The sequence below is a fragment of the Mchenga conophoros genome, linkage group LG17, assembly GCF_057382185.1.
Source record: "Mchenga conophoros isolate Kocher_MC1m ecotype Shallow Benthic linkage group LG17, M_conophoros_male_GT1.1, whole genome shotgun sequence".
Lineage (NCBI taxonomy): Eukaryota > Metazoa > Chordata > Actinopteri > Cichliformes > Cichlidae > Mchenga > Mchenga conophoros.
Genome location: NC_140542.1, coordinates 21,480,840 through 21,502,790, shown reverse-complemented (window position 1 = coordinate 21,502,790; position 21,951 = coordinate 21,480,840). Strand labels below are relative to the sequence as shown.

General features: G+C 40.7%; 1 protein-coding gene across 2 annotated transcripts in view; it reads right to left on the bottom strand.

Moving 5' to 3' along the window:
• plxnb2a.1 (plexin b2a, tandem duplicate 1) overlaps positions 1-20,051 on the bottom strand; it is a 230,569-nt gene extending 210,518 nt beyond the window's left edge. For both annotated transcript variants that reach the window (XM_085252985.1, XM_085252986.1), the window contains exon 1: positions 19,571-20,051. The gene's annotated coding sequence lies outside the window, so the exon portion shown is untranslated. The remainder of the gene's footprint in view (positions 1-19,570) is intronic.
• Between the last annotated feature and the right edge of the window lie 1,900 nt (positions 20,052-21,951).

Here is a 21,951-nt window from a genome sequence, read left to right as displayed (position 1 = left end):
AATAATAAAAAGCCCACATAATGTCACAGAGCTCTGTCCACACTGGGAAGAGCTCTCCTTAAATAACCAACACACACAGGCACCGGGATATTGGAAATGGGAGCCTCGGCAGCAGAGAGCATGTCTTAAAATTATACAGCAGTCCCGGTTTTCAGGCCTTTTGGCCTCCGTTTCGGAAATGAATCCGGTGCCTTTGATCAGAAGCTGGTAGTGGGGAGCATGGCTAATCAGATTTTCAGGTATCCACCACTGCGACAGATGTAAACAGGCTCCTTTCGCTTAAACCAGAGAGAAGTCTCGCAGCTGCATAATCGTTTTGTATTCACAACACAGGTCATGAACTCGGCAGCAGACTACCTGGCAGAGAAAAGGACAGACAAACAAAATGTGGAAGGTGGGTGTTGGAAGTGTTTGGTCTGAACAAAGTGGGTGATCCACAGTGAAAAGGAGAAAGGTTAAGAAGAGGCCAGAAAGCCAGGAAAACTCAAGAGAGCTGAACAGATGCTCACCCAGCAGGTTAAACGTAGGACCACACAGACACACACAATCACAAAGCCACATCTTACAGCTGCAGCAACTCCGCTAAACTGCGTTAAACCTTTATTCAAGGGTAACGCTGCGTCAGAGCCACTGGAAAGTACTGACAGCCTCTGATTAGTGTGTATGTTTTCTCCCCACTTCCTGCCCTCCTGCAGCTAAATGGGAATCATTCGACAAACATTACTGTAGTCTTCTAGGGGGAAGGAGCTGTTGACCTTTATTTGGCTCAGAAAGTGCCTGTCCTGTTACCCTGTTAACATCGATTTAACCTGGTTAGACTTGAAGAATCAGGCTGTACTTCAGGGCTAGATTTAAAGAAAAAAAAATCAAGTTATAAAGAAATGCAGGAGAAACGCAGCTCAAGGAAAAAGCAGCCAAAAGCCACGCTAGTGAATCTGCGAATGTCAGTATTGCTATGCTAACATGCCGGTTATAATTCACAATCTTAATACGTTCCCCATGTAACACTTCAGAAAAAGACAGAGGGGGCACCTAAGTCAGCAGGGACTCGTCTTCTGCTAACCATAAATGTTGTGTGCAATGTTGTTTATTTCTGCTGAAAACTAAAGCCCTTTAACATGGGAGTGTATGGGGACTGACTTGCTTTTAGAGTCAGCCTCAAGTGGGCACTAGAGGAACTGCGGTTTTTGGTCACCAATCTTACAGTCAGTTTACTAACTTGGTTTTCACTCCATGTAGTTTATGTGACCCCATGGACCTGAGAAGGATGGAAACACGAGAAAACAACCCACAAGTTAACAGCAATAAAAACAAAAAAGCCTATAATTTTTATTTTCCACACTACCGGGCATAATTTTACCTGACAAAGTCCTAACAAAGTCAAGGAAAGGTCTGCCAAATCCAAAGGACAGAAGAAAAATGAACAGTGAAAGTAAAATGAAAAAAAAAAACAAAAAAAAAAACAACAACAATAAAGAACTTGCTGATTCAATTTAAAATGTGCATGCTTCATCTGTAATCAGCAGTGTGTGTGTTCATCATGATTACCATCACTGCATGAACAGTGGCATGGTGATTGCATGATAAGGACAACAAATAGTGCTTCCACTTACTAAGCAGGAGACTCACAGCTTTTCATACTAATTCATGCAAAAAACACACACAGAAGGCTGGAAGCTAAACACGAAGATAAGATTTACACAGAGAAATGAAGTCAAAGCAAAGCAATCCAGGCGTGTGGGACAGTGCTGGAGTTAGACACTCAGATGTTGAAAAAGACAAAATAGTGGAGGAAAGGACAGCGGTTTGAGGTTTCCTTTGGTGGAGACTAGAGGTCAAACTGCAGCCATGAGAACACACATCCACACATCCTTCAGCTCCAGCCACACTGCATTCAGGAGACAACTGTGTGTGCAACCTCCACCACCTGGCTTTTCACATGTGTTAGAAGAGGTGAAAAAACATAACACTTCAGACCGCATGAGAGCGGGCCGCCTCCCACCTAACCCACAGTCTCATGGCACCATGCAGGCCTGAAGCAGGAGTAAGTGCTTGTGTCTTTCACACCGTGTTTTATGTCTGATTGTCACACACACGCACACACACACCTCAGCTAACAGCCAGCAGTATCAATGAGATGCCAAAGGAGCCTGCAGACAGGGGGTTTGGGGTGCGATCGCACTGATAGATCAACATGGACGCTGCCACACATTCAGCTGAAAATGCAGCTCCGTCCTCACTTTGACTGTTTCCAAGAGTTTGTGGAATAAAAGCTACAATTGTTAAGTTGTTAATACAACTTATTAGTCTACTCTTCGTGTGCAGCCATTATTACACATAATAAAGTGCTAACAAACTATGAGGACGTTGTGAAGGCGATTAAAGACAGCTGACATCTGTCCATCTATGGGCACTAGGTAAAGGTAAAGTGAGGGTGAATCATTCATCCACACAGGAGATAACAGAGCTGACTACATGCAGTAATAGTACATAAATGCAAATTGAGGTCTGTAGAAGAGCGCCAAGTAGTAAGTAGAATACAGTTTAGGGAAATGTGTCCACTGTGTTTAGCAAAATAGGCAAATGTCCATTATTTTGTAAACAGTAAACGCTCCGTCTTTTATACAACCCCTTTTCTGCTCTTATCGACCACTTGGAGCGCTTTTCTCCAACCACAATCCCACAGCACTTTATTCTACAGTGACTTAAAGTGGATCCATTTGACTTGATTTCAGAGTGTAACAGTGCAGTTAGTTTCCCCATTTTGAAATAATCCTTTTTTATCTCTCACCGGGAATTTTTGTAGCTTCTCACTTCACACTGTGTGAAACACTGTTTTGGCTCCTCGACCCATCCCCTTCAAGCCGGTGGTTGTCAGACTTTCCCTGCCACACGACAGTCATTACCAACAAAAAAACATTCAAAACCAGTTTGCAGTATTTGCATAGACTTGTCTCCATGCAAACTACAGCCGAATGCAGGAATCTGCTGGAGCAACCGGCAATCACAGGGACGTTTTTAGTGCAGCACGTTCTTTGTGTGACCAAACAGCCAGCAACCTCCAGCAAACCCCTCACCAACCAATGAGGTACGGCTGGGTATCAATTTTGGGATTTTTAGAGTACCAACCAAACTACATCTGCACTTAAAAGCAGCGATTCACACTAAAATCAGTCAGCGCCACATTTCAGTATCTGAGCTTTGCCAGTGTTGCTCTTGCTAACAGCTGCAGGCACATACTGACCATTCAAGCTAAACACACTGAAAACTTCAGACTAGGTAGAGCTCTTTTACACTTTGGTATGAAAGTTAATGTAACTCATCCTCAAAGATACCTTTAGGTAACGTCAACTTATCAAATTTTACAACCGCTTACCTATCACACGCACACACTCACTCACTTACTTTCAGGGCCATCTTCCATACTGCTTGACACTCAACTCGACACTCCCTGTGTGGGAGCAACTTTCAGAAGAGGACGCGTGGTTTTAATTACAGCCCACACAGGAAGACCCTCTCACCTCTAAAATACTCAGAGCACCAGAAGTCTGTTGACCTGAATTGCTTCACTTGCATTTATAAGAACAGTTCTCAGACATGTTTGCACATTTGACACAAAATAGGACTGCGCTGTATTCTCAGGCATCAGGTGTTTGTGGGTTTCTCGTTACGAGTCACAGATTTAAACACCGATACAAGGTTTCAGTTAGATAGTGAGATAGACTAAAGTAAAACATGGTAAAGTCCCACAGCCAGAGAGCACATATCTTACACCATCACCCTCAACTAAAAAACAAATCCCCCGTCTCATACAGAGACCAGAGTTCAGAGTGTTGAGACAAGAAAAGGAATTTAAACATTTTGTTTTGCATCACAGAAAATGTTTAAAAGTAGTAACTTATTCTATCAGCAAGCAAAAATCAAAATTTAAAAAATCCTCATAGAAAAGAAACTTCATGTATAGATAAATTACAGCATTTTTACTTTTAGAGAACTCACAAAAACATCAGTGGCGTGGACTGAACTAAAAAACTGGATCCTACATTTTCCAGAGTGCAATGCAACAGCCACGTAATGCTCACTTTATGGTAACCTCATACATCTAGTTTGTACTGCAGGAGTACAGTTACAGCCAGAGACACAGCTTCTCTGAAACAAGTTGAGGGATGCCCACATAAATCGCTGGTAAAGAATAACTCAGACCTAACTTGGTAATAACTCAGCGTACCTGTAACGAACCTGATGTAAACCGGTATAAAGAGAGAGTAAAGAGGACTGTAAAAAGTTTCACAGCTCTGCTTTTATCATCTTAACCCATCTGAACAAACAGAAAGCAGTCAAGGACAACACACACATACCTGCTACTCTTTGTACAACAAACACAACCTTCAGCCTTCAAGCTTCAACCTGGAAGCATGTTACACAAAGGCACTGTAACCCAAAGGCAACACAAATACACGCGCACGTAATCAGCCTCTAAATGCTGTCCCATGTGACCTGACCTGACAGCAGTAACAACCATAAACTACTGACATAAACTACTGCCAGACATTCTTGCAACTAACTCTCATTTATTATTTTTCTAAAAAATAAAAGAAAATATTTAAACATCTTCATTATTTTTCATCTAAATCTAAAATCTAGAAAATGGGGCTTTGGCTCACAGACATTATTCTTACTTTGCTGTTTGGAACATTGGTCAACTTTAATGTCTTTTTTCTTCTGCTGCTCCCTTCAGGGGTCGGCACAGCGGATCATCTGCCTTCATCTCACCCTCCCCTGGCGTCCTCCTCTGTCACACCAACCCTCGCTTCATCTCTCGTACACGGTCCGTTGCTTTGGATGTTGGTCAAGTTTAATTTAAGTGCCCATTATTATAACAACATATGACAGAAAATAAGAAAAAGCAGAGCAGAATCCAATTAATTCATCAAAGACTTGTTTTGGCACCAAATTATCTTTGCTTACCATTTCATCAGGTTCTGGTTATCTGAATCTCAACTGAGGATGAACATGTGGCTCAGTCATCGATAAATTAACTCCTATCATATTTCCTGTATGCCGGATGCTCCTTTTATCTACATTTCTTTTGGAGACAAAACAAAGCAGACGCACTGCAGTGATGCAACATCAACGTAAGCAGCGGTAATTCCCAGCTCATAATGATTTTATACAAAGTATTCCCGTCCTCTGGCTGATGCCCGCGGCATGTAGGTTTTTGTTAAATTTGGTAGCTGATTGCATTAGATGCAGGGACTTTGCTGTGGCTTAGAGATCTGATTCTCTTTTAAATGGGAAGCATGGTCTAAAGATTTTTTCTAAATAGACACCGGTCTTGTTTTGATACGGATAACCTTGGAGATTAGTTTTTAGCACGTTTCAGGCCTTATAAGACCTTCTCAGTGGATTTGTACAATAAACCCAGTAACTCCACGTAGTTCAGACATCAATACGCTATCAAAATCAGTTGCTCAACATGGGTGCTGCATTAAAACGGAACATGCCCATGCTGGTTTCCATTAAAGCGCCTTAATTTGAGTTTTAATGGTGTTAATGTCTCCAAATGATTTGTGAATGAGGAGGAAATGGGGCAGAGGTGAGCAGCGAGTGAGAGACAAGGAAAGGGCAAGAAGAGGAGGAGACAGCGCTGCTGCTTCATAATCGGATCAAGCAGAGGCCGTGAATGGAAACAGCGTTGGATGACCGTCACAGTCTCAATGCAGAAGCAAAAGCAGGAGCAACACACCAGCAACATTACGGCTCCGTCGGTGTTTACACAGGATGCGTTCAGCCTGGTGCTGAGCTGCGAGGAGGCGGCGCTCACAGAGGAGAAACAGGATGAAGCGACAACTTTTTAGCCTACTGTAAAGAAGACCTTCTCAATAGGTGTAAATAAAGTGGTCGGCGATCATCACAACATCTGAAGGCAGCAAAGGCAGTCTTGGCAGCAGCTGAACCTCCTCCAGGCGATTCATAATGTCAGGTAAAGGCCCAGAAACCCAATATAAACTAAATGACAAAGCAACCCTATAGGAACAGACTAAACTGAATAATAGTTATAGATTTATAACAGATGTGTAAATGCAGACACACAACGGTCAGAAGGAAGCTTTTAGCTCCATGGAGGAAAAATTCAAGAACTACAGCAAATGAAGCAATCGGACGTCAGATGCTGTGCAAGCTCTAAAGATTTACTGGTACATTTGACTCCAAAGTCCAGTTTGCCTAATCTAAGTGATCACTGTGCAGCGTGCACAGTTCAACAGCTGTCTCTCTGTAAGTCACTATGCAAAGCCAAAAAAAAAAAACAAAACCCAGAAAAGGAAAAAAGTCACCATTTTCAGTATCACCCAAGTACCTTACAGGCTGCCTGGCAATCAGGGCCCAGCCAACTACTGGATGACCCCGTCTCCCCCCAAAATAATAAAAATAATTGTGTTAAATAAACAAGATTCAAATTTTTTACCAAGACCAAAATAAATGTGATTTCTGCCTCAGTCAAGCGGCCCAAGAATAAGCTTTATGAAAGCAGATTTTATGGTGGAGCTGCTGTAATGGACTGCATTAGACTGCGCAGGTGCTCCCAATAAAGTGGTCGCCGAGCACATGTGTCCTCCATGAATATTAGCCTGAGGATAGAGGCTTGTTTTACAAGCAAAACTATAATTACTAAGAGTTACAAACACAGGTGTGTTTTGGTGGGAGAACTGAATTTTAATGTTCCACTGTTTAAAAATTTAAACCTTTTGCCAAACAGAAGAGCCACAAGACTGCCACAAGACACAAGACTGAACGCAGAAGATCAAAAATCTCGCTCAACTTCTCATGAAAGAAGGAAAAAAAGCAAAACTACTCAACACCAAAAAGAAAGATTTTGAAGTGCATCAATCTTTCTAGTATAATGAACCTCCTGCTCCTCCTGTAATAGGCCCGTACAATAGACGTTAGCAACTAGAATAGCAAGTAATTAAAGGCATTGTATGAAATTAAATGGAGATAAAGAAATGCTGGCTGGAATCATTAGACTGAGGGGCATTGTAGCTCTCCTCCCTCAGTCCTTTTTTTTGTCTTTTCATGTTTTCTATTCTTTACCAAGCAGGCAGCAACCCTTTATTCATTTAATCATTACTCTGCTCTGAGTGTGACGCCTCACATCTCCGAGCACGCTGACTGACGTGACCCTGAATTAACAGAGAGAGACATAGACAGCCGGCAATACCCAGGTCGTTAAATGGCCCTCTACGCTTCCCACTCTTCATTCCGCAGGCAAATATCTATCATCATAAACTGCCGTGTGTGAGACAGAGATACAGAGTATGTGTGTACGTGTAAGCAGTCATGATGATGAAGTTAAAGGGCAGCTGGGGTGAAATAAATGGCGCCCGATGGTGCAGCGGCCTTCGTGCACGGCACTCCTGGGAGTTCTGCAAAAGCGTGATGCTGACAAAACAGACTTACAAATTGTTCAATCAACGAGACAATGCGATCTGACTTGATGGGATCCATTTTCCCCCTACATCTCCCTCCCTCGCTCTCTCTCTCTCTCGGGGCTCCCCCTTCCTGGGTTTTTGTGATGTGGAGGACAGAATGGAGAAACAACGGGAACAATTTGCCAAATGTGTGTGTCGCACACAAAGCTCCCCTTGTGCCATTTGGGTTTCTTCTCCACGAGAAATTGCCTGGAATGTGTACGTGCTTTGCAGTATTGAAATTTCCTTGGGAAACACTCAGACAAATCAAGTCTCATCATCACTAAGTGTCCACAAACACAGACTTTTGAAATACTTTTACCGGCGACTGTCAGTCCAACTAAAGCATAGCTATAGAGCAGTAACATGGTCAGACAGTGGATAGTTCAGATAACACTGGGCAAAAGAAAGCTTTGATAAGACTTCCTGTGAATAGGTGAGCAGAAACTCAGCTAATAAAAGCAATCGATAATCTTTCGGCTTCTAAGTGAACAAAACGAGGAGAATGTATGCTATCATAACCAGAACATAGAAATAAAACACACGTTTCTAGCTTTCTACAAAGATATACTCACTACTCATAAGAGTTCCTTCATTATTATAAGGTCACCCTCTCTACTTTTAAGTTTAGACTTAAAACTTTACTTTTTCATAAAGCCTTTAGTTATGGCTGGATCAGGTGACGCTGAATCCTCCTTCGGTTACACAGCAATACGTCTAGGCTGCTGGGGCATTCCCTTGGTGCACTGAGTGTTTCTTCTACCCTGTGTTTGTACACCACTCTGCATCTAATCATAAATTATTATTATTATTATTATTATTCTTTGCCTGTCTTCCACAATGTGTCTTTGTCCCGTCTTCCTTCCCTCACCTCCCTTTCTTCCTGTTAAAAGGGAGTTTTTCTGTCTCGCCGTTGCCAAGTGCTTATTCACAGGGGATCAACAAATTGTTGGAGTTTGTCTCTGTTATTGTAGGATCTCTTTTTTTACTTTATAAAACACCTTGAAGCGACTGTTGTTGGGATTTGGTGCTCAAGTCAACTCAATGCAACAGAGACTGTCATTGTTTCTGTATACAGCTCTTCACCCACTCAACACAGATTATTACAGGGCCATTTGTAGAGTTCAAATTTTAATGACCATAAAATTGTCAGACATCTAAACCAGCAAAAACAAAAAGATAAAGATGACTCCAAACCTCATATGCAACACTAATTTAAACTTGTCAAGCCAAGCATCAATAAAATCTATTTTCCTCACCTGGCAGGACGAGCATAGAAACAGACTTTTGTCTTCCGCTGAGGATCAACAATGCTTCAGATGAAACTTAGTTTGACACGTTTCCTCTTGAGCTCACAAATGAATTTATCACTGGAGGAACTGTCAAAATGATTGAGCGACACAGTAATTGTTTGCTGCAGTTCCACTTTGCAGTTCACACCCGTTCGTAGCACGAGCTGGCACGGGGGGCAGCAAGGGTTCATGTACAGTTCAAGACATTCAATTAACACACGCTCAGTTCTCTTGTATTCTTTTGAGAGGCTGTCATGTTTCGCTTCTAAAAGGCAGACGCCATTCAATGTGAACTGAACCTTGAGAAACTCGATGTCAGCACTTACTGTGGTTCTGAAGTCAGCACCCGCTAACCCATTAGTACCAGCACAATATGATAGTGTACATAAGATAGTTAATGCAAATGACCTAAAGGCAATCATACCCGTCCAGTCTGATTAGCTGCAGAAATGTAGACCAGTATTATTTTTTGACGCCAAAGACGTGGAAGAATAATTTCAAATCAAACAGCTGACCAGCTCATCAGTGGTCTCCAGCTTCTAACCCATAATGCCATCAATAAAATGTTGAATTTTCAACGATGGAAAACCAAAACTTTAAAAGAAGATATGGAAGAGCAAGTTAAGGAAAACCAAATGCCAATAAGCAAACTGGCTCGCAAAAAGCATCAAGATTAAGCAGGTTAAATACTAGTGCTGTGCAATACTGCGATCGATCCAGTACAAAGTAAATACAGGGACAGTACTGCAGATACTAATACTGATCGTTTTGACAGTGCATGTTTGAGCACAGTTCAGCGAGCTGCAAACTGAACTCAGACTGCACTAGCATCGAACCAATAACAATGACCCTTGCTGAACAGCCATTGCACGCACTGGAATCAAAGGACGGCAGCTAGTGGCGGTTATCGCTGCTTTATTTATTTGAGTCTTATACTGATAATGGCTTTAAACTGCAGCACAAGCTGACCTGTACAAGTCGTGCACGTGTAAACGCTTTAAACATTTACACATGCACGGCCACAGAGAACAAGAGGACTAGAGCACAGGTCGGTAATCAGTCAGGCTGGCTTCTTAAATCACCGCTCTCCACTCGGAGGCTCCCTGACAACAGCAGCATAATGAGAACGGCACATTAACAGCTGGACAAACAAAACACAGAAAAGCTCGTCCGCGTACACGCCAGCCTCAATCAGTGGCTCCAGACACACAATCCAAGAGGCAGGCTTGTTTTAGCCTCCATGAGAGCATTTCAGGGCTTAAAATGCACTCAGAACAACCGCTCCGCAGTTAGAAAGTTGATCATTTAGCATCGTTTTCTGCGACCGAATCAATTTAGGCCTGCTTTCCCCCACACCTGCCTGGTAGAGGCGTTTACAGAAATCAAAAATGATTCTGCTTAAAAGTGCTTCTAAAACCATAAGAGGACATGAAAGGAACTGAAGACCGGGAAGTTATCATTTATGGACTCATTATTTTATCAGAGATGCACATGCTCCAAGCACAGTATAAATTCACATTCACATAAATAAATAAAATAAATGTCTGTTTCACAACTGCTGAATTATGATGAGAGGCTCTACCTTTTTTCTATTGTGAACACCTAGCGACAGACGGCTGAATCCCTCATAGAAAACCCTCCTCAGAGCAAAAAAAAAGTCAACTTTTTGATGTTTCTGGAAGCAGGATTTCTTAAATACACTGACAAGACTAAAAAATATTCAGAGATGAAAAGAGGGAAAGACGAACAGAGAGCACGCAGCTCTTTATCTTTAAGCCTGCTACAGTTTGCTGTTGTTTATTACCAACAGGCTGCATGACTGAGCGCGCTCATTATAATGTAAAGGAAGTGTGAGACAAACGGAGCAGCAATGAGCATATATCAAAGGTGTCGGCATAGTGCTGGTGGTGCGGGTGGTGCAGGCGGTTGGAAATAAGATGAGGAATCTCATGGATGATCGCTTTAAGAGGCTCCACATGAAAACAGCTATACGTTATAAATAAAGTGTAGTCTCTGAGTGGAGGCTCAGAAACACGGGAAAAACTGAGTCTAGACAGACTTTACACCAGTAAGCACAGACTGAAAACAAAAGATGGTCACTGTGACATCACCCGCCAGTTTGAGACCTCCTGTTCCCAAGCGTCAAATTTAGCAACATGAACATCATTATCTTGGTTTTGTGCAAACAGGCCATATTTGGATGGAGTTCTATTCATCAGCTGACACAAGCAAGCCTCATTAACAAGATGCATTTATCTGATACGCCGCATGTATCAAAAATGCTTCAAAAGGCACCGAACCCCACAAACACAGGACAGGCCCAGCTCAACTCCCAGCATACAGGCAATAATGTATAGTCAACATTCACAACTCCAAACGTTAGAGTTTAAATGTGTGAGCTGTAAAATATTTATTGCCTGTGCATCTCTCGCTCACTTCTTAAATTAGCTAAAGAGATTGAAACTTTTTTGTAGCAGGTTGCAAACGTGTTTATTTCTGCTGGACATTTAAAGATGGCAGGCTATGGGGACAGACTCACTTTTGGAGCCCACCCCAAGTAGCCATTAGAGGCAATACAATGTGTGGCATTTGGCTCATTGATTATCTAATCATTTGATTCATAATAACTATTAAATGACAGAAGAAATACATGGAGAAAAAAAAAGCATTTTCCAGAAGACAAAGTGACTAACTGAATATTATTAGTATATTTTTATGCCTACTGAAAATTATTCAGCTCAAGTAAATTAATTCCACCTTTTTCCAAGTCTAAACCCTTTGTCATGTTAATATTATTGGAATAAACATCCTTGCTAGAACTGCAACTAATTAAACGCTGAGCAACCCACTGGCTGACGGCCTGGACACTCATTCCTCCTCCTTTTTTTATGTTATTATTTTTAAATCCCTAACACTTCCTGTTCATCTCTGCTCTAATAAAGCATGCGGTTTGAATGCATTACCTTCCACTGTCTGAAACCTCACAAGCGTTTCTAAGTGTTTAGTAACATTGCAGAAACCTTGGAGACATAAGGCTACATTACTGCACAGAAACAGGACTGGTTACAGATCTGCAGCTACATTTCATTTCACTGTTTTAAAATAAGGAACTTTTTAAAATATTTCATGGAATGGCAAGAGTCAAGTTCAACCCATGACATACCAGGAAGGACGATGTTGTGAGGTGATCAAAGGCCAAAAGCAACTAGACAAGTGAACAAAGAAAAGTCTAGCTGAAACTATTACCTATTACCGTGAGTCATCCAACAGGTTTACTTCCTGTGAAGTTATGCACACACACATACACTTGCTTAGCCTCGACTAGCCAATCAGAGGAGGGCTGAATGTCAACTTGACCTGCTGTTAGCGCAAGTGGGAGGGGGAGGTGTGTTAGTTTGTCCATGTTTTGGGTTATATTTTTTAATCAGATTTTTCATCTTTTTTGTCTTTATTCCCATTTGTAATGCTGTTATTGTAAAACCTTTACATTCCCCACAAATCTTTATGGCAAATATTCAAACTCAGCAACAATCTGCTAGGCTCTGGGGCACATGAGCACCTGGGTTGGCTACAAATTTGACCTTGACCTCCATTGTTAGCACCCAAGGTCAAAGTTAAAAAAGGTTAAAAATGATTTTTTAAAGAAACGATATCAAGTAACATATCATGCGAAAGGGCGTGAGGAGAGCTTTGCAAAAAAACATTTATTGTTGTAATATGACACCCTATGACATCACAATGACATCGTAACAGGCAGATGTCAACATGATGGAATAAAAACAGCGTGAAATATTGGTACAGCCTTTGCGCCCATACTGCCCTGTCTTATTTCTCCAAATATATTTTGAAAGCATCTCCGTGCCCAGCACTCATCTTGCCGTCTGAAAGCGGTTATATAAACTATGTTTCTTTATCTAGGAGCCATTAACTGCTAAACAACAACAACTGATCAAGAAGTGCAAAACAATATCTTCTGCCAAGGGTTTACACACACACACACACACACACACACACACACACACACACACACACACCTAAAAAGTTGCTGTCTGACCTCTGACCTTTGCCACTCTCTCCCTGTGATAAATGACTGCAGCACAGAGAAAGCATGTCTCAGTCTTCCGTTGCTCTCTCTGCCAAGTTGTGAAACATAATTTTGGTCCATGCTTCGAATTTAAGAGAGCGGAGACATTTTTTTTGCGTTTCAACAGCAGCTACTGCTGCTCAGCACTGAAAACCACGGACAGGCTGACAGGCTAGAAAATGCATTAAAAAATAAAAAAATAAATAAAAATGAAGATGAAGATGTCTAGAAAGCTTTCAGAAGGTTTTACGCAAATATGAAAAAGATGTTGAAAAAGAAGCCAACAAATACTACAAGGAGCTCTCCTATGAAGCTGCTCAGATTTTTAAAAAGTGAAGTTTCTAGTTGCAGAATCACTCAACACATGCTGCAGAATGTCTGCGCAGCACCCAGCAGACAATCAGCACAGGAAGCATTGCATCCATCTATTAGAGACAGTTTGATCTCCAACATTTTGTTCAATTTCACAGCTTATAAATACAGATTAAAACCAGCCTCTGCCATTTTCTGCAACTACAGAAACAGTCTGTTCCACATACGGCTGTAAGAACCCAAAGCAAACCTGAAACAGGATGTTCGCCTGAATTTAAAAAGTAATTTCAACCAACAGTCGCTCTTTGCAAAGCTAAACTTTAACATACTTAAACACCAAAAACAGAGAGTGAAACTTTTCACTGCATATTAGTTACATTTAAATTATCACATCAGCATGTACTTGGACAGTATAGTTATAATAATCAGGAGATTTATTGATTCATTTATTAATAAATAAATAAAAATCTATACAAACATCCCGGGTTCAATATAAGGATTGATTAACCAGCTTGTCTCCATCAATCAATTCAGCTCTGAAGCAAACTGTGTGAAATTATTAATTAGTCATTGTTTCTTCAGTCAGTGTTTTCACAATAAAATACCAATAAATCACCTTTTTTGAAGATTTAAAAAAATGAAAAAAAACTTTCTTTTAAGCTGCTGCATCCACCAACCTCATTAAGAAGAATGAAAGCTGCTTGCATGCAGATTAAACTGCTGGTTGTTCACATTTGGCAGATTTCTTGTAAACCTTGCTGCAGGCCCACAACAACCTCTCTCTTTCAAGCAGTGATACCTGCAGCGGTGAGTCTACAGAGGTGCACAGGATTTACTATTAATTTTAAAGCTTTACTTACCAATTATCTTTTCTGATACATATTTACAACAAGAATATGTTCTTGAAGATTAATTACATCATGCTAGCTTAAATTGACCTTTCTGGTGGCCACTAAAAGTAGACAAGAGGCCAAGCTACACACTGTTGAACACTAATGGGTGATACATAAATCAATGCACAGTTTCAATAATTACTTAGAATTGCTCATATACAGTACTTGCGTTCAATTTGGAGGCATTTCATAGAGCTTAATTAACAAACTGGCAGACCAATATTCATCACAAACAATGATTATTCCCTATACTCCCAGGACTGTGTGCAGCACATGCAGCAGAGTAGCATCACAGCTTAGCAGACAGTGGCACAGTCACAGCCTATGGAGTACGATGCACTACTGCTAATTAAATTATACAGGCTTGTGCAAAATGCTACACAGCCTGGGATTCATGCAAAGTCCCTGAGCTAATAGCATTATGAGGCTGCAACACCACCTGCAAAACCATCTTTTTTTTTCCTTTTTAATACCACACACATAAACCGTAAGAAATTGGGGACTTAACAATTTAGTGCTTCAAAAAGCATTATTTTACATAATAATTACTTTTACAAAGTAGTTGTGTATTTCATTGTAGCACTGTATTGTTGTAAATTCTTCCTCTGGATTAAATAATTATTTTTTATGTTTTTAGAACAAATTCTTCTAATTTTTTTTTTAAACCACAGCTTGCTAATAACCATCAGTTTTGGTTTGAAAGCAGAAGTAGAAATTAAACACACCAACACTATCTGCTTGTGCTTCTATCTAGCACAGAAATCCAATTACAGCCTACTATCATTGTGTACTGTATATAAGCAGTAGCATAACTTCCTGTTTAAGCAGAGTATTGAATGTGGTGCTGTTACTCAACCACCAAATTGCATTCCACTTAAACAGGTTTCTTACAGTCAAGCGGTGGAAGTGCAAAGGTGACACTAATGTATAGTTAAGCCCTCAGACTGACTGGGCTTCTGATGGATGAGAGCTTTACCAACATAAAAACACAATACTTGTTCAGTTGGTTACACAGTGCAGGGTGGGGCCAGAGCTGCTCTTTTTAATACACAAACACATGAGAGACAAAAAAAATCAAGCTCTTAGCAGAGGTGAGAGCAACAGCAGGTTCAGGATATAAAAAAAAAAAAAAAGTAAAGAAGAAGCCGAGCTGGAAGGACGCTGCATGCAGGCTCGGTAACATCTCAAAGTGGATAGCCAATCTGCTTGTTAAGTGGAGACCTACCGATCCTGTTTCTGGGCCCAAACATCTGCTGCTGCTTTGGATGAGCCTCTTGTCTTTTTAAAAAACACGCTGCAATACTCTGTCTCTCTTTTTACTGAAAAGAAGCCCCTTAAAACTACTCAGTCACCATTCGCAGCATCGCCAGCTTTTTATCAGCACCATTCATACGCGGCATGTCCTTAGGTTTTTAAAAACTCAGAGCATGTACTACAGTTCATGGTTTCCGTGACTGCTGTGGATGGGTTCATCACAGATATTGCTTTGGTGGAGCTTTGGTTTTCAGAGTCTCTTTGAACATCACGGACCACAACATGGGCTTTTCAGGAGAACAGTTTAACTCCCATCCTTTATCTTTATTAGCCGAACCATAGCCATAGCCTGTACTTAGTAACCAGGTAACACATCCTCTTGTCAACTTCTTCAAAGTTTTCCAACCTAGTTTAAATCCAAACTTAAAGCAGTGCTCATATTTTTTCTTAAATTACTTTGAGATGTCTAGCAGCAAGCTATATTTACTGCCAACTCCTCTAAACCTTAGAAATCCCCTTTTTCTTGAGTATTGACTTAAATATCTTGTAGGACATTCATATTAATCATTTCTGTCACTGAAAGAATTTGGAGTCTTTAATTTTCTGCACTGACGTGGTGCAGAAAATTAAAGACTCCAAATTCTTTCAGTCTTTAAGTGAAAACGTGTTTGGGCCTGGAAATGGCTAACGACATCAAACTTACATAATAGATATCGCCACGCTGGAAAAATACCAGCCGTTATTAATGATAATTCCTCTTTTTCCTTTGTTCCATGTCGTAGCTTGTTTAGGCAGCGCTGGCATTTTCCATTAGATGTTAAATCAGCCAATAATTGAATGAGGAGTTGGGAAACTGCCTGAGCAAGCTAGCTTGCTACCGTACTTTATTGCGTAGAAACCTTACTCTTTTGTTTGAATCCATACAACAAGGTTAAATGAATCTGGATGGTATAAAGCAGTTAATTAGCTATACTTGATTCCTCACCTTTAGACTAGCTGTCTCTGAGAGACTTTGACAATATCCCCTTTTTTTTGTTACAGATCATTCACTATGTAATGTAATTATTTATTACATTTACAATGTACATTTACAATGTAATAAATACTTTGAAATGAACAGTTTATGAATTAGTGAGCGTTCGAGGTACATTTTGTTTCATTTTAGACACAGTCTAGAGACAGTCCTGTGAAAAACTAAACACACCACATGATTAATTTGACAATAACACGATAGCTTTATTTTGCGGGGAATTGTAGCTCATCCCATCTTACAAAATTGCTTTAATTCATTGAGATTTGCAGGCATTCAGTTACACACAGCTCTGAAGTATTATCCACAGCATTTCAATCAGATGGACCGTTTTAGATTTGTTGCTGTGCTTGGGGATCATTTTCCTGTTGCATGACCCAGTTTGGGCCAAGCTTTAGCTCTGGACAGATGACCTCTCATTTGACTCCAGAATACTTAGTACACACTATACTTTTGTATACTGAGGGATACATGGTTGACTCTGTGACTACAGGGAACCCAAATCATCACCCCTCCACCTCCATGCTTGACAGTTGGCATGTGGTGTTGTGCATTGTCCAAATATTGCCACTGTGGTCTCATCTGTCCAAAGAACCTTGTTTCAGAAATTTTGTAGTTGGTTCAGATGTAATTTTGCAAACCTAAGGTGTGCTGCCATGTTCCTTATCCTTTCCAAACAAGCCATACTTGTTCAGTCTTTTTCTAACTGTCATGAACTTCAACCTTTAAAATGCTAACTGAGGGCTGTGCAGTCTGAGTCGGACCTCTTGGGTATTTTGCAATTTATCTCAGCATTACAATCTGACCTTGACACACCTGAATGCTCCAGACCAGGAAGTTACCAAAGCTTCCACTTTTATAGAGTTGGCCAAACTAATTGATGTTAAGTTAATCATGATTAGCAGCAACTGGTTGCCATTTACCTCATTAATTTCTATACAAGGGCTGAGGGTGTACTTTGTTTTTTACCAAGAGTGTAGCCATCTCCCACACATTTCCACTCTGAGCTAACCGCGCAGTAATATCACAGTTACAAACTAAGCATGTGGCTAAAAGGTGCATAAGTGCACTTCCCAAACACATTAAACTACTCCTTTAAATTGTGTTGTTCTTTAAAACCAGCAAAAGGCAAAGGGTGCCAAATTTAACAACTTAAATTATCAGCTCAGCCCACATCATTTCCTGTTTCATCTGGGTTTTGTCTTGTTTTTTTAAACTGTACAAGTAGCGAATATTACTTACTGCCAGTTCTGATTTGGCCGAGCCTTCAGACCAGGGTAAAGCCTATTTAAGCAAATAGAAAAGAGAAAGGTAACCTCAAGGATCCAAAAGCTCTGTTGCCAAATGCAAAATGTCTCTAGAAGTTACCCAAAAAACACACAGTTAACCTGCTGACCTTCCAAAATGTTAAATGTCATAGTAATAAGTGAAAAAGGAGGCATTGCCCTTTTATTTTCCTTTCTCTTAGTTCTCCATTTCTACGTAACCGAGCTGAAAGTCAGCCGTCCTGCTGAATCAACCCAGTAAGCAGCCAGTGAAATTCCCTTTACCTGCACTGTCTGCATCTAAGGCTTTTTCAATGTAAAGCTCAGCTGACGAGTCACTTCACTAAACAGAAGACAGGGTTTGTGTTGTGCTGTCCGTAGCATTGTGTGCAGATGAGTTAAAACTGCCTATTAAATAGCATGGCTTCTAGGAAAACATTTAAAAAAGGGGATTTACTGAAGAGCTTATTCAGACTAACACGGTGCTTTTGAACCATCGATTGCTTTAAGAACACATTAGAGATGCGATTTCATTGAGAACATTGCTTGAACAAGCACCAGCAATGACTTTTAGGAGACATTTCCATCACTCATACTGACACAGTAAGCACAACCCGGTAATTGGCTGCAAAAAGGTAGGAGTTATAAAGTTTCTGGACACATCTGATCGACTCCCGCTCATCCAAACTTCCCCCCCAGTGGCTGCAGTAGCTCAAACATGACAATGAACTGCTCAAGAAGCCTTGAAACTGCACGCTCGGCTGATTGGAGTGTCCTGTTAGCCCTAATAACATCAAACAACCTGAATCTAAACAGAGCTACGTCGCTGCAGCTATAATAGTTTTATGGCTCCAGAGCCCAAGGTGCAGTGTGGAGGCTATTCTAATCCATTAACTCACACCATGGGCAATTACCTCCCCATCATGTACAGCAGTTCTCTGAAGCAGATGGCCAGCAGCACACTTTCCAAGATTCATAGTTCCTCGCATGAGATGGGGACCAATGTGTTTTAATGACCTTTGGAGCCAAAGATTTGACTAAGTACAACCATTATCTGGCTGCTGTTGTAATGGTTTAGGCACTTATGATCAATAATGCCTTCAAAAAACATCTGCTTCAACCACATTACATTAACTACAATGTTAGGGATATCTAACTGATGTTGAGTTACAGCTCAGAGTCTTTTAAAAAAGCCCCTCTCATTGAGATCGGTATGGAATTAATGGGCAGAATCAATAAAAGATAATGGGTTCCTACAGCTGTTGTAAATTCCAATATGTGGAGTTGACACTGGAGGAAGTCGGTCTGGAATATATTATTGTCACCGACTCAACAGGATCAGCCCACTGGCTGAGGCTCCAGATGTTCTGAGTATTGATGGGTCCCAGCACATTCCGCTGTCTCCCATATGCCAGACTTCGTTTAGGAACCTTTAAATTAAATGTATTCTAACCCATTAGCAATATGCAAGACTCTAACATTCTGCAGCCAATCATTACAGCCGAGACTCCATATCAGCTGGACACTTTTAAAACTTTGGCAACTTAAAGTTTTAGTGTTCCTCAGTGGCAGCTGATTACACGGATGAAATCATGTCCACAAGTTGTTGTTTTTTCTAAAGAAAACGCAGTGATTGGAATATGGCTTTAATGCCGAATATCAACTACCTTCCATGCTAAGTATAAAACACCACTTAATCACAATGGTGACCGTTCAAATCGCTAATAACCGATGTTTGTTTTTAAACCTGAACTTTTGTAAGCGGAGTTTGGTGTAGCGTTCTCCAAACAAGGCATCGAGGGGAATTCACGCGTTGATAAGGAATCACGAGTGCTCTGGAGATCTTTAAAATCCTCCTTAAAGGCTTTTCTGCGCTTGAGGACGAACAATAGTTTTGTTTCTGCGTTAAGTATTCATAAAAGGTGCGGTTAAAAAGTAACAAGCAGGCAGCCAAAACGCCGCTCAACGTACCTCTGGATCCGCCGCTGGCGTCCCTCTGCGACAGACTGCCGACAGTATTCCCCAATTAAATCAAATGTTAGCTGATAAAACTCGTCCTGCGTGTCCTCGGTCCTTCAAAAAGTTGCCCAAATTACATCCTGATGTTGGGAAGAGGGAGGAAAAGAGTGCCGACCGGACCGGAGCGCAGCGCACGTCTGCCCGAGCCGCTGCGGGGAAGTTTAGTTTAACAACATTCCCACGGCAAACAAGTGGACACGCTGCCTTCTATGTGCTTTACACGCCCAGGAATTGCACACCCGGCTCAGGTGTGATTCATATGGCAAGCCAACACGCACTCAGACACGCACGCCCGCTCACACGCGTATACTTCCAGCTTTTAAAGGAAGGAGCGCGTGCTTTCCGTATCCAGAGCCGACGCGAGCTGCACACATCCAGCAGGATCTACTGCCACGAGCTCCACTGGAAACGGCGCGAGATGCAACAAAACTGAGGAATATCAGGGTGAAGGCTTTTCCTCCTCCTCCTAACACTAACCCCCAATGCCTGTTGGCATATATGCTCCGTCAGGTTTGCAGCGTCAAACACAAAAAGCATGCACAAGCTTCCTTTCAAAATAAAAGCTTATAGAAGGTTTAACCTTAAAAATCTTATGTGCAAGAATTTCCTTGTTCAGGATAGATAGGAGATGAGTCAAATGCACAAAAATAAGAGTGAAAAGCAAGCTTCAAAGCTAAGGAAACTTACATCAAAGTAAGTCATTGTAAAACAAGGGCAGTAACGATGAGGGGAAATATCTGGTCACTTAAAATGACCATAAAATCTTGAGAGACACCAGCTCTCTGAAATGTATTTGATTTTGCAGCTGACAAATTCGAACCTCCTTTATTCTACATTCAGTACAGACTTTAGGGACCAATAGAAAGAATAAGTCCTATAAGTAAACCAAAGAAAATGGGATAAGACCAAAAATACATAGTAAATAAAGGCTGCTGGGTTTACGAAACAACATAGCAGACCATCCAACCTGAGCAGGCAATGACATGCGATGGTTGGTAAGAGGATTAGGACCTACGGTTACTTTCAGTGCTGCATTACAGCGTCTAGAGTGTCTAAGCACTGCAAAGTCATGTGCATATAAATAACATTACCATTAGAGTGACATGTAAGTGGAGACAACAAATTTCTTCTTTTGCCTCAAAGGAAAGGCAGGGTTTTATTCTAAAACACTGAAAACAAGAAAACCAAGGGAGACATTAGAAAAGTTTTAAGATCAATAAGGTAACATTTCTGGAAAGCTTGAGGAAATATCTGGGCACATTTGACAGCAGGAAGCTGAAGCTCCATGTAAGACGCTGTAAATTTTAGTTATGAAGCAGCTTTACATTGCAACCCCATCATATAAGGCTTATATGATTTACTCATGAAAGTGGCCACTTTCTCATTACTTTCATATATTGTTTTAGGAAGTATCCAAAACATACACGTTTCATTTAAATAATTTTTCAAGGGATCTTATATCTGTTTTCACTCTTGTATGCTTTTCATACAAGTTTCACACCAGACAGATACAAACTTCATAAGATTTATATATATCTTTTCCATATGGGAACAGTCAGGTGCTTTGGCACTTGGCAACAGTAAGAAAGAAGAACTCCCTAAAGAAACAAGAATGAGTCTTATGAGTCTTTTCTATATCTCTGCATGCATTTGAGGCTTTTCAAATTCTAATTCTGAGCTCTAAACACTTAAAACATCAACTGTTTCCTTTCCATGTCTAACTGAACTTTCTTCAGACAAAGCAGCAGAGAAGGAGCAGAGAGCCTTTGTATGTGATTAAAACAGCATGCATCATTTCCTGCAGCAGCTGCTCCGTGCATGTGTTAATGTGCAGAAGGTATACAAAGTGTACAAATTAGCACATTAATGGCACCTTGGTGCATTGTAATTATTGTCCTCGCAATTACTTAATGTTTAGCAACGATTTTTGTTTCAACAGAGATCATTTTCTGTTAATTAAAAGTAAATACAAGCTTAAAATAAACGATAAGAACCTACTTATTTTTTTAACCCATAAAACAAGTTCCCTAAAGGGGATTTTATTTTGAAAATCTCATCCGGAAAAGGTGTGCTTCATTGTCACCAAATTGCCGCCTTCGCAGTAAACTCAGTCCCAAATAAATAAATAGATTGATAAATAGAAAACAAATAGAAGGCAATTAAAGATAGCAAAAACCCCTCCTTTAAATTTGGCGCGATTTAAGAGAAATGATGAACAGCACAGAAAACTCATTGAAATCAAGAAACAAGCCAACAGGCAGCAAGCAGAAGCTCCCAAAGGTGATGTTAGCCATGCTTTAGATTAAAGTTTAGTTATAAACATATTATGAACA